General features: G+C 37.3%; 1 protein-coding gene and 1 pseudogene across 1 annotated transcript in view; one reads left to right on the forward strand and one right to left on the reverse strand.

The window, feature by feature from the left end:
- Positions 1-14,403, reverse strand: part of SOS1 (son of sevenless homolog 1 (Drosophila)) — a 218,970-nt gene that overhangs the window by 162,899 nt on the left and 41,668 nt on the right. The window lies entirely within an intron of this gene.
- Positions 684-11,040, forward strand: LOC102834122 (annotated as a pseudogene).

Raw genomic sequence — 14,403 nt, forward strand, 5'->3', positions numbered from 1 at the left:
AGGGGATTGTAACATGGCAATGAGAGGATATACGATAGAATGAATGTAAAACTAATGTTCTCCCATGTAAACTATCACATAATTCACAATAAAACATTTAAGAAAAAAAGAAGTTTTAGAAGCAATGATAAGTAAATGTAAATTTAATTGTGAAAAAAATAATTGGGGAGCAGGAAGATAATGAGAGAAAAAATAATCTCCTAACCTAAATCAACTTCCACTCTAAGTGACTATTACATTTACAAATATGTTTCTTATGCTTTAGTAATTTGTTTAGGTACTATATCATATTACCCTTTTTTGTGGAACCCATAATATTATTTCTAAATCCAAATTTGGCTACTAAGCAAGTTTCCACAGAGGAGACTAACTAAGCATTCTTTTAAACAAATATTTACTAAACGTCTATTTTGTGCAAGGCACAAGACTAGACATTTTAAAAGTACACTGAAAAGACGTCACCAAAAGGAGGAGGTAATCAGTCCAGAGAAAACAGCATCTGCAGTGGTAATATGATATGTGAAGGTAACACTATCCACAAAGGTAACAGTATCTGCAGAGTACTGGCCAAGAGAAAGTGATAGAAAGCTGGAAATGCCAGGCAGGAGCAATGGAAGACAGAAGATAGAAAGGCAGATTCGGATTTAAAGCTCCGGGCGGAACTTACACATTGTTCTATAGTCATGGCCAAGCATTATGGATTTATAAGCAGAGAGGAAGCCCCCAACCAGATGAATCAGTACCATGGCAACAGGAAAAGGCTCAATCGTAACAACAATTCTGAGGATGGCACAGGACCTTCAGTGTTTTGTTCTGTTGCACTTAGGGTTGTCAAGAGTAGGAAGCGAAGCGACGGCACCTAACAACAAGCAGAGAAGTAACAGGATCAGCTCTATGTTCTACTCTTTAAAGAGCCATCATTTCAAAAAAAGTTCTACGAAGGGTGGGTCAGAATAAAGACTCAAAGATGCAGGCAGACTGTAACACCTGATGACCTTGTTAGAAAAAGACTCTAAGGGCATACTGGCAATACAGACTCAGTGCCTCTGTTAGTAATTCTGCCAGTCCCACTCCAAAACTACTGCAACTAATATAATGTGAATAAAGACAAGGATTTCCAACAGGTGAATCCCCTTTCTTTTATTATTATTATTTTTTTTAATCCAAGTTTCTCTTCTTCCTTTTAACATTCCTTTGTCACCCCAGTCCACACTAAACTGTTTATTTTTACCTCCCAAACTAGAATGTAAATTCCTGGAAGGCAGTCTAAAAGCACTTCATCTAAAAGACCTGTTTACTTCACTACATGAGATGACAATAGTCAGGAAGACTTATGGGTACATCTCTGCCTTGAGTGTGCTAACACGGTTTCTTAACTATATGCAAAGATGACCTACAAATCTAGATTTTATCACATTTATCAAATATAAATTCCTACTTTTAAAAAAAATAAATTCCTACTTACCAGTATTTCATGAATAAAGTAGTCCATGAACTGGCAACGTCACTGTCTCCTAGAAAAGTCTTAGAAATATAAATTCTCAGAAATCAAATCATATGTCTGATAAGGGACTTGTATCCAGAATATTTAAAGAACTCTTACAACTCAGTAATAAGAAGACAAAAAAGGTTAAACAAGCAAAGGATATGACTATACACTTCTCTAATGACGATTCCTTTGGGAACTTACCCAAACCATGTTTTTTTCCAATAACCTTATATGCATGGGAAAGCTGGGCAATGCAAAGATAGACCAGAGAAGAGCTGATGCCTTTGAATTATGGTGTTCACCCATAAGAAGGAACAAATCTGTTTTGAAAGACATACAGCCATAATGCTCCTTTGAAGAGAAGATGGCAAGACTCTGCCTCACTTACTTTGGACATGTTATTAGGAAGAATTAATCCCTGGAGAAGGACATCAAACTTAGCAAAGAGGGAAAAAAGGACAACCCTCAATAAGATGGATTGTCACAATGATTTTAACAATGGGCTTAAACCAGTAACAAAGACTGTGAAAGTACAGAACCAGGCAGTGTTTAATTCTGTTGTATTGAGTTGAAACTGACTCAAGTGTACCTAAAAACAAGAAGTATACACAAATCGCCAATAAGCACATTAGTAATGCAAATTAAGTCCAAAAAGAGATATCATTTCACACCACAAGTATGGCTAAAATAAAAAAAGTCAGTAAGTGTTGACAAGAATGTGGAAAATCGGAACTCTTTTATAAAGTTGGTGGCAATGTAAAACAGTGCAGCTGCTTATAAAAGTATGGCAATTCTTTTCCAAACAATTAAAAACAGAGTTATCTTATGGCCTATTCTTAGGTATACACCCAAGAGAAATGAAAACAAATGTCACACAAAAATTTTATATTAAAATGCTTAACAGGATTAACCAAAACAGCAAAATAGTGAAAACAACTGAAATGTCCATTCAATGATGAACAGAAAAACAAAATGTGGTATGTCCATATAATAGAATGCTATTTCGCCATAAAAAGGAAGGAAGTACCGATGCATGTTATAACATGATGAACCAAGAAAATATTTTGCCAGTGAAAGATTAGGAAGTGTAAAAGCTACACAGAAAACAGAAACTAAACAGAAAATATATTGCTTACATGGACTGGAATAGTGACAGCAGCAATGGGCTCAAACACAACAATTGTGAGGATGGTGCAGGACTGAGCAGTGTTTCATTCTGCTGTGTATAGCGTCGCTATTAGTCAGAACTGACTTAATGGCACCACCTCTTCTACTGAAAACCAACAGTGTTGCTGTTCTCTTTATGATTTTGTTGTTGTTAAGCACCATGGAGTCGGTTCCGACTCATAGCGACCGACCCTGCAACAGGCTAATTTTTAAGTTGATAATTTTGTATGGCCCATGATTGATATTATAAATTTTCAGCAGGAAGAAGGTTCCCCACTCTGCTCTATGGTAAGATATTTAGGTATTTACACCTTTGTCTGCTACTTTCCAAAGTTATGAGCTCTGTGAAACCAATAATTATTCCTCATTAATTTCTTTATTCCCAGCATCCAATAAAGTATCTTAAACTAAAAATCATGTATTAGGATTGAGTGGAGTGGGGGTTAAAGAAAAGCTAAAAACTTAGGGTGCTTCTTTTTGAGGTGAGAAATATTCTAAAATTGACTAGGATGATGGTTGGATGCGAGCATACTAAAAAACACTGAATTGTACACTTTAAATGTGTGAATTTTATGGTAGTGAATTAGACCTCAAGAGAGCTGCTGGGGGTGGGAAGAGTTGCCACTTCACATAGCGAGTGCACTCCAGGATCTATGGGATTAAGTCAGAGTACTGCTGCAAAACCACAGATTTTATTAAACACAAACATCAAAATGAAAAACTATCTATGTCTATATACTTCAGAAGATAGGGTTTCCATTTCTCTAAGCCTTCCCTGAAAAATTCTAGGCTTTTTGATTTATACTATGTCAAAATAGCAGTTTGGGCATCTTTGAGGGACTCAATGTTCGTTAATTTTTTTTAGTTTGGGGAACAAAAAGAAATCTGAAGGGGCAAGATTAAGGCAGAGAGTGGATGGCGTTTGCTACCCTCAAAGAATGAACAGGCACATAGTCGTGATGGGGAAAAATTTCTCACTACAACTTTCTTCACTTTTTCGTACCAGTGTTTTTTCGTACTTAGTTTTCAGTTTTCTTATAATTTCTTAGTAAGTCCCTGTGATCATCCTGTGTGCTCTGAGAAAATCAACTAAGATTATCCCTTTGGGATCCCAGAAAAAATAGTCATCTCTCTGCCTTGAATTTAACTGGCCAAGCAGATGCCACTGAGATCCACTGTTTTGATTGTACCTTGCTCTCTGGATCGTACTAGGAAACCTACGACTTGTCCTTTGTTATGATTCATTTCATAAAATTACTTTCATTAATTTGATCTTGCTTAAAAGACTAATGGAAAGATCAATTCTTAAGAGTTAGCTGATCTTTGTGCAATGTTTGTGACACACTGAGCCAAAGGCTTGCTAAGGTCAAAATATTCACTTAAAATTGAAAATGTCAAATCCTGTGAGATCACATCTTCAGTAGCTACCACATCAATGGTAATTCTATGGCCTTCAGTTTCTGGACTTCAACCACTTTCTTCATTACCAAAGTTGAAATGTGGGGCAGCATTCCCATAAACATTTTACAAAGCTTCAATGATCTGGGAAGATGTCCACTTGACTTTTGTTAAAAAGTTGGTATTAGCTCTGATCTCAAAATCAGGGCACAAAAAGTATCCATTTTCCATGAAGGTACTTTAAAGAGACTAAAACAAGTTTAGTACTGAGAAAACTTGTCTGCAGTCAACGACTGATTACAGGGACATGTTTAAACGTGTTTTATTTGGAATAAGCCATGCATGTTAGTACTAGAATCCTAGTAGCAATACTTTTGACTTTCCCTTGTATATCCAAGTGAAATAAAAATATTGTGTTCATATAAAAATCTCTACATGAACATGCATTGCAGCACTATTCAGAATAACATAAGATCTTCGTCTGTCATACTTTGGACCTATTGTCAGGAGGGACCAGTCTCTGGAGAAGGATATCATGTTTGGTAAGCTGGAGGGTCAGAGAAAAAGAGGAAGACCCCCAATGAGATGGATTGGCCAAGTGGCAGCATCGATGGACTCAAGCGTGGCAACAGAAGTGAGGTTGGCCCAGGATCGGGCAGTGTTTCGTTCTGCTGTGCATAAGGTCGCTAGGAGTCGGTACCGACTCGATGGCATCTAACAACAACAACAACAAGATGGAAATAATCCAAACGTCCATCAACTGGTGAATGTTGCTGTGGTTGCTAAGTGCTGTCAAGTAGGTTCCTACTCATAGTCACCTTGTTGCCAAGGAGTGACTAATAAGTTTGAACCTCCCACCTTATGTTCAAACCAACCTTGCAGTTCAGTGATTTAACTCACAGCGACACACCAGGGATCCAATTGGTGAACAAACAAAACATGGTATATCCAAGGGTACTTCAAAAAATTCATGCAAAATTCCATTATCTTTCAATTCCGTTTTTCCACAAACTTTTTGAAACCCCCTTGTATTTACTAACCATAAAATGCTACAACATTGTTAAGCTTTGAAAACATTTTCCAGTCACAAAATAACATGTATTGTATGTATTTATCTAGTGCTACTAAATATAGAAATATCCGCAGTGGTTGATTTTAACAATTAGAAACTATTCTTTCGCAGTTTAGGAAGCTAGAAGTCCAAATTCACAGTACTTGCTCTAGGGGAAGGTTTTCTGTCTTTGTTGGCTCTGGGGAAATACCTTTGCCTCCTTCAAGCATCTGTAAGCCCAGCGTTCCTTCAAGTGCTCCATGTGTCTTAGCATCAATCTTTCCCTGTACCTAGGCACTTCACAGTGCAGGGATCCCAGGTCCCAAGGATGCACTACATTTGTGGCTCTTCTATCTTGGTGGTAAAGTCTATTTTTCCCTGATCACTTCTCTCTTATTTTCATTAAGATAAAAGATGCTGCAAGCCACTTGGAAACTTCCTTGCATCTGATCTGTCCAACTTTAATCCTCTTACGGGCTTATCACATCAGATCACATCATTGGGAATTATCACAAAACTGTCAAACCCCTGAAAATTATGACTCAGCCAAGATGACACATATGTTGGAGGATAACATTCAAAACCTATGGCATTATGTTAAGTAATTTATATGAAATATCCAGAGTAAACATCTAACTATAGAGGAAGTAAAAGTTGCCTACGGTTGTCAATTTATCATACTGTGGTGGCTTGCATAGTGATGGAAGCTATTTGATATTTCAGATAGCAGCAGGGTCACCCATGCTTCAGCAGAGCTTCCAAACTAAGACTAGAAAGAAGGAAAAGATGGTACTCTTCTGAAAAATTAGCCTCCAAAAACCTTATGAATAACAGTGGAACACTGTCTAATATTATTGCTGTGGTTAAATGCAGTCGAGTCAGTTCCAACCATAGCAACCCTGTATAGGGTTTCTGAGGAGAGGCGGGTGAGCTTGAACTGCTGACCCTGCAGTTCAAACTGACTTTGCAATCCAGCAACGAACCATACCAGATCTCTAATACAGTGGCAGAAAATGAGCCACTCAGGTTAGAAGGCAATAAAAATACAATGTGACTTAATAACATGAATGGAACAAAGCTTTCTGAACCGTCATTTGCTAATGTGCACAACTCATAATGAGAAGAACTGCAAACATCCATTAATAATCAGAAAGTGGAATGTTCAAAGTATGACTAGATAAATTGGAAATCATCAAAAATGAAAAGGAACACATAAAGATTGATATCCTAGGATTTCTGAGCTGAAATGGACTGGGAATGGCCATTTTGAATCCAACAATCATAAGGTTTACTATCCAAGGAACAGAGTGTATTCATCATTAGATCCCCAACAAGATGGACTGGCAAAGTGGCAGGAGCAATGGGCTCAAGCAACAATTGTGAGGCTGGTCCAGGACCGGGCAGTGTTTTGTTCTGTTGTACCTAAGATCACTATGAGTCAGTACTGACTCAACAGCACCTAACAACCATCATCATTAGAAACAACTTTTCCAGATCTATCTTGAAGTATGCCGCTGTCATTGATAGGAAAATGATAATATGCATACAAGAAAGACACATATTTGTATATAATTTTTATACAAATTTACAGACCAACAACAGCGCCAAAGATGAAAAAACCAAGACTTTTACCAACTACTGTAATCTGAAATGTATCAAACATCCATTTAAGCGCACTGACCATTAATTAACTGGTGACTGGGATCCTAAAGTTGGAAACAAAGATCAATCGTTGGAAAATAAGGCCTTGGTGATAAAAACAAGATCAGGAACACATGACAGAATAAGAAAAAAACTTATTCAAAGAAAAGACCTTTTTCAACAACACAAATGGCGACTGTACACATGGACCTGGCAGATGAAAGACACAGAAATCAAATTGACTGTAACTGTTGAATGAGACCATGAAGAAGTTCAGTATTAACATTCAGGCAACAGCAGGGAATGACTGGAACAGACCATCAATTGCTCACATGCAAACTCAAGTTGAGGCTGAAGAAAATTAAAACGAATCCACAAGAGCAAATATATAAGACCCTGAGTAAATACTTCATCTGAATTTAAAGGCCATCTCAAAAATAGATTTGATACACTGAACACTAATGACCAAAGAACAGACATCAAAGACACCTACAGAAAGAAAGCAAAGGGTCGTTTTAAAAATAGTAAATAAGACAAAAATTGATGTCAGAAAAGACTCTGAAATGGTTACTCAAAAACAAAAGGACAACATTTACCTAAAGACAAAGTTGAAAGGGGATTGCAATCATTGAAATGAAACAAAGTGTATGATTTGTTGAATTTGAAACAGATGATTTTATCTGTAATCCTTCACTCAATTCACAATAAAACGTTTTTTAAAAAAAGGATGGAAGAAATACACAGAGTACAGAGTCACTGTAACAATAAGAATTGGTCCATTTCAAAAAACAGCCTATCACCAAGAACCAACTGTACTGAAGGAAGAAATTCAAGCTTCACTGAAGGCACTAATAAAAAAAAAAAAAAACAAGAGTCCAGAAACTGACAGAATACAAACTGAAATGTTTTAACAAACCATGGAGGGCTGGCAGCACTCATTCATCTATGCCAAGAAATTTGAAAGGCAGTTACCCAGCCAACCAACTGGAAAAGATACATATTTGTGTCCATTCAGTGAAAGGTGACCATACAGATTATGGAAATTATCAAACAATATCATTAATAACACGGTCAACTAAAAGTTTGCTGAATTCGAACAATGCATCAACAGGGGACTAACTGCCAGAAATTCTAGCCAGATTCAGAAGAAGACATGGAGGGAAGGTATTATTGCTGACATCAGAGAAATCTTGGCTGAAAGCAAAAATACCAGAACGATGTTTATCTATGTTTTATTGACTATGCAAAGGCATTTGGCTGTGTGGATCAAAACAAACTATGGATTCATCTTGACTAGATGGGTCTGGTGAAAAGAGATGGAGATAAGATTCTTAGGATTCAATAGTAATTGTTATCATGACTAATTGTCACAATTACAAAGGTAGAAGTTTTGTAATAAAAACGGGGGAGTAGTCAATCTTACATTTCAGGAACAGAGGACCTCAAGGACCATTAAGGGAAAAAAGCACAAGTGGAATGCTGGACCCTATCCAGAGAAGCAGCCACACCGGAGATGAAGGCAGAGGTGGGGACATAGGGAGAGGGACCAGCTGAGGACTCTAGATTTATAGAAGGAAAGGGACTAAGAGCTGGCGGCCAAGAGGCAGGCTTGCAGAATGTGCCCTTTGCTGGTTTAAATTATAATATATGCCTGTTTAAAAAAAAAAAAAAAAACTAATATTAATAGACAGAAATACTGTCAACTGATGGTACATGAAGGGGATTATAATCATTGTAATGCAACAAAATATATGATTTGTTGAATGAAAAACTGATGATCTGCCCTGTAAACTTGCACTCAAATCACAATAAAAACTTTAAAAAAATAAAAGAATTAGGATCAGAACTAGACTTATTTGTTACAGTTCTGGTCTAGGTGGTAGGCTAAGCATCACATCATCGTTAACAGTTGAGGAGTAGGAAGGAATACAGGAAAAATTAAGCGAACACTGGGTTGAATCAAACTTCACACTAGGAAAACTGTGACTGTCGATGTTCAGAGTTTCAAGGAGGCTTTCAAAATCATAAAAAAATAAGCTATGATTCTAAGCATACTATGAAACCAGTTCTAAAATACCTGGAAAGCTACGTTAACAAATGCAGATTGTTCTTTTTTATGAAACAAATAATTTCCCAGAATAAATCTTTTTGTATGCATCTTATGAACGATGACAGAAATCTAAAAAACAAAACAACAATTATGGGTAACACTGAGAATGGAAATTTCAGAACATTTTACTGTGCTCATGTGGAACCTGCACAGATCAAAAGGCAGTTGTTCAAATAGAACAAGGTAATACTGAGTGGCTTAAAATTAGGCAAGGTGTGCACCAATGTTGTGTCCTTTCACCATACTTATTCAATCCATATGCTGAGCAAATAATCCAAGAAGCAGGACAAAATGAAAAGAATGCAGCATCTGGATTGTAGGAAGACTCATTAACAACCTGCGATATTCTGATAACACAACCTTGCTTGCTAAACAGCAAGAAATACAACCTTCGATACGGATTACAACTCAATGTAAAGAAAACAAAAATCTTCAGAACTGGATCAATTAACAACATCCATGATAAATGAAGAAAAGATAGACATTGTCAAGGACTTTGCTTGGATGCACAATCAACACCAATGGAAGCAGCAGTCAAGAAATCAAATGGTGCGTTGCACTGGATCAATCTGTTGTAGAAGATCTTTTCAAAGTTTTTAAGTGCAAAGATGTCACTTTGAAGACTAAGGTGTGCCTGACCCAAGGCATGGTATTTTATTTATTTTTTACTCAATAATTTATCTTTAGAATTAGCCAGCTGGACTCAATTTAGATGATCCCAATTTTGTTGGCAACATTCAAAGCATGATACTCAGGAGCCAGTGGAACACATGCCTTCTTTTCTCCATCACGCCTGATCAAGGTGTTGACCTTGGCTGCATCAGTGTCACAGAAGATTCTTCACAGCCTGTTCGATCTGGTGCTTGTTGGCCTTGACATCCTGAACACAAGCGTGCTGTTACCTTCAGTATTCCTCACTGGCTGACTCAGTAGTCAGAGATAACTTGATATTGGCATAGTGGTCAAGCTTGTTTCTTTGGGGGGCGCTCTTTGGAGGATATTTGGGCTGCCTTTGGAAATCACAGTCTTGGGCTGCAAGAATGTGGGTGATGTACAGATCTCTCTTTTTGTGACAGTGGATGCCTTTCAGCACTGCCTTCTTGGCCTCCAACACCTTTGCTTTGGATTCAGTTTTGGGAGGGATAGGGGCTTCCTTCTTTGTTTTCAGCATCACACTCATAAAAAGGCCCAAAAAATGGTATTTTAAATCTTCTCATATGCATCTAAAATTTGGACAATGAATAAGTAAGACTGAAAAGGAATTGATGCTAGTGAAGAATATTGCCTATACCATGGGTTTCCAGAAGAACGGACAAATCTGTGTTGGAAAAAGCACAACAAAATAATTCTTAGAGGCGAAGCTGGCAAGACTTCATCACAGGTACTTTGGACATGTCATCACTAGGAAACAGTCTGTGAAAAGGGCCATCATGCTAGGTAAAGTAGAAGGTCAGTCGAGGAAAACCCTAGACAAGATGGATTGACACAGTGGCTGCAACAATGGACTCAGGCATAGGACAATGGGCTCAAGCACATGACTGAACAGTGTTGCATTTTGTTGTACACAAGGTCACTATGAATTGCAACCAACTTAGTGACATCTAACAACAGGACTGGCAGTAATGGGACTTGGAGGATAATAGTTCAGGATCTCTTCTTGAGGTGATAAAAATGTTCTGACAAATAATTTAATGGCTGCTTGCAAAGGAACCTGCCCGTGAAGTGACAGCAGCGAGAACCTGGCCAACCCCAGGAGCAGAAAACCCAGGTGTGTAGAGTGAACCTGTAGGAGAAAGGGGTTCATCACGGCAGATGACCAACCGAGATTCTTGTATAAAAACTTACGAAGTGTTGAAGGACTCCATGCTATTGTCGTGTCTGACAGAGATGGGGTGCCTGCTATTAAAGTGGCCAATGATAATGCTCCAGAGCATGCTTTGAGACCTGGCTTCCTGTCTATTTTTGCTCTTGTTTGCAACAGACCAAGGCAACAAACTTGAACTCTCATAAAACAGAAGTATTATCTGTTACTATAACACCTAGCAGGTGGTTCAACTTAATCTGTTACCTTTGGTGGTAAATTTCATAGCCAGCATCAATGCCAACACAGGACTAACTGTCAGTCTAGAAAAGGAACTTGCTCCATTATTTGATGAATTAAGACAAGTTGTGGAAGTCTTTTAATCTCAAGGTTCTTAATCGAGTGGTGTCGATGTGTGCCTTATCTTCATTATACCAGAAAAAGTATCAACTCAGCAATCTCTAGACCATAATAATACTTGTACTTGTGTACTCAAGAAAGAACCCTCTTTTCTACTGTATACTAAAGAGTCTATAGATAACAATATCTGGACAGATTGATTATTTCAAGTTTTGTTTTTAATAAGTGAGATGTGGGAATACCACAAAAATGGTTGTTGTCTACCACATACTTGATGACTGAACTCTCATGGAGTTCAGTCATCAAGTATGGATGACAGTCTCTTAAAAGGATCAGAATAAAAATGATATAATGATCCACTTGGCCCATTAAGTGATCCCTAATGTAAAATAGCTGCGAACCTTAAGGTCAGCGGTTCGAAACTACCAGCTGCTCCGCGGGAGAAAGATGAGGCTTTCTACTCCCGTAAAGATTTACACCCTCGGAAACCCTATACAGGGTCGCTATGGGTCGGAACCAACTCGATGGCACATAACAACAACAACAACAATGTAAAATATAGTCAGGCCTGCAAAATTAAGCAGACCCTTTTTATAATGAATAACAACGAGGACATATTTTTCTTCATTATTATATTTCTTTGCATTGAATGTGAGGAAAATAAAATGTCTTAGCAAGAGTAATAAAATCAGTATAATCATTAACTTTGCTATGTTTATATTATTTTACATTATAGATGATTATTGCTACTAATTGATTTGATTCTTCTCAGAGGGTGCTGCTCTTTACCTAAAATTCAAATTATAGCTAATGATCTTCTCTCACTGCACTATCTATAACCAGTGTCCTATTGTTTGTGTGTTCTTTATAAAATTTACATGTGATTCATTATTAAGCTGTTTCCTATATTGCTATGTATGCAAACAAGATCGATAATACAGCCTTCTGTCATACATGAGCAGAAACAAAATAGCATTTTTTCAAGTATATAAAAAAAGTTCTATAATTAACTGGTTAATAATTCTACTTTTGTAAATGTGCTAAAAACAACTGAATTACATACTTTAAATGGATAAATTGTATATATGAATTATATCTCAAAGTTTTAAAAAGAGAAAGGAATAGAGCAAGATTACATGAAAAGAAACATACCTAAAAAATTATAGGTGCAAAAGTATTTCACACATCAACTATTAAAAATTGGAAAATAATAAATTTTATGTATAGCATTATGTAAGAGTGCTTCAAAAGTTATTGGAAAAACAGAAGAGGGGAACTGACGCAAATGAGCTGGATACAGACAAAGGCTTTATAGAGGAGAAGCAGCGGGATTTGGAGATGCCTGAGAGGGAATTCAGAAGAATGATATGGAAACAAATTCAAATAATCCGAAAAGGGGTCGAGGAAAATAAGGAAGAAGTAAAAAAAAAAATTCTCCAGGAACAATCAAATAGGAATGACGCAGCATTGGAAACAATTCAAAACCTGCAAAAAGATGCCCAGGTGATCAATAATAAGATATCAGAAATAGACAATAGCCTGAAAGGGGAAAGGAGCAGACTAGAAAAGATGGAAGCCAGAACTAGCAAGCTGGAAGACAGATCTCTCAATACTGCCAAGGTAGAAGAACAAGCAGCTAAAAGGATAAAACAATCTGAAGACAGTCTGAGATTCATGCTGGATAACATGAAGAGGAATAATGTAAGAATTATTGGCAATCCGGAAAAAGAAGAAACAAAGAAATCTACAGAAGTGATCGGTGAAGAGTTTCTGGAAGAAAATTTCCCTAACAACTTGAAAGACGAGAAGATAAACATTCAAGAAGCCCAACGTACTCCAGTAAAGATAGGCCCCAAAAGAAAATCTCCAAGACATATAATAATCAAGCTCTCAAAAATCAAAGACAAGGAAAGAATATTAAAAGCAGCCAGGGAGAAGAGAAATATAACCTATAAAGGCAAGCAAATAAAATTAAGCTCTTACTATTCAGAACAAACCATGCAGGTGAGAAGGCAATGGGGAGACATATACAAAGCTCTGCAAGAAAAACTGTTAACCAAGAATTGTCTATCCAGCAAAACTATCAATTCAAATATGATAGTTCTATCAAAACATTCCAGGATAATCAGAATTTGACAGATTTTATCAAAACCAACCCAGCACTTCAAAACATCCTAAAGGGAGTTCTGTGGACAGAGAACCAACCAGAACAGACAACAAACAGAGACAAGTATGGCAACACCACCTGGAACACAGCCAACAGATAGCAGAGTCCAGAACAGAACGAGATTACAACGACAAAACCAAAAGAACGGGGAGATCAACTGAAGGCTAAAAATATATCAATGTCAAAGAAGGAACAAACGCAGCAATGGAAGCCCAGGTAGTGAGGATGCCAGGTAAATTACAGGTTACAATGGAGTATCCTAAAAGCAGAGAAAAGTTAGTAGACTACAAGGTAACCCCAAAGAAAGCTAACACTCCACAACATATCATAAAAACGAATTTCCAAGGAGATCAAGCGAACAGAGAAACTAGGAGGAAACCAACCAAAAACAACTCGGAAGACATAAAGCCAACACAAGAAAGAAAGCTGAACCAAAGAATGATCAGCACCCCCAAGAAAGTAACATAATGACAGCGATCAATTCATACTTATCGATAATTACACTGAATGTCAATGGATTGAATGCACCAGTGAAGAGACAAAGAGAGACAGAATGGATAAGAAAACAATATCCATCAATATGCTGCCTGCAGGAGACACACCTCACATACAAGGACAAAAGCAGACTAAAAGTTAAAGGATGGAAGAAAATTTACCAAGCCAACTGTAACACTAGACAAGCAGGGGTCGCCATATTAATATCCAACAAAGTAAATTTTAAGATGAAAACCAGGATAAGAGACAAAGAAGGATACTATCTCACGATTAAAGGGTCAATCAAGCAAGACGACATAACTATAATAAATATGTATGCCCCCAATGAAAGAGCACCAAAATACATGAAGCAAACCTTAATGGAATTAAAGAAGGAAATAGATAAATCCACAATTACAGTGGATGATTTCAACACACCACTCTTGAAAATGGATAGAACCAGAAAGAAACTCGACAATGCTACAGAGGAACTTAACAACACAATCAACCAACTTGACTTCATAGATGTATACAGAACATTCTATCCAACAACTGCACAATAAACATTCTTCTCCAGTGCGCATGAAACATTTTCCAGAAAAAATTATTGGGAAGAACAAACAAGATGGCGGATCAGGTGGACGTATAGCATAGAGCTCCGCCAACAACAACACAGAATACCCGACCAAGCAGGCTCAGGGGCTGGTCCCAGAACTCTGAACCACATATAAAGGAATACTTAGAA

This window comes from Chrysochloris asiatica, unplaced genomic scaffold, assembly GCF_000296735.1.
Source record: "Chrysochloris asiatica unplaced genomic scaffold, ChrAsi1.0 scaffold00024, whole genome shotgun sequence".
Lineage (NCBI taxonomy): Eukaryota > Metazoa > Chordata > Mammalia > Afrosoricida > Chrysochloridae > Chrysochloris > Chrysochloris asiatica.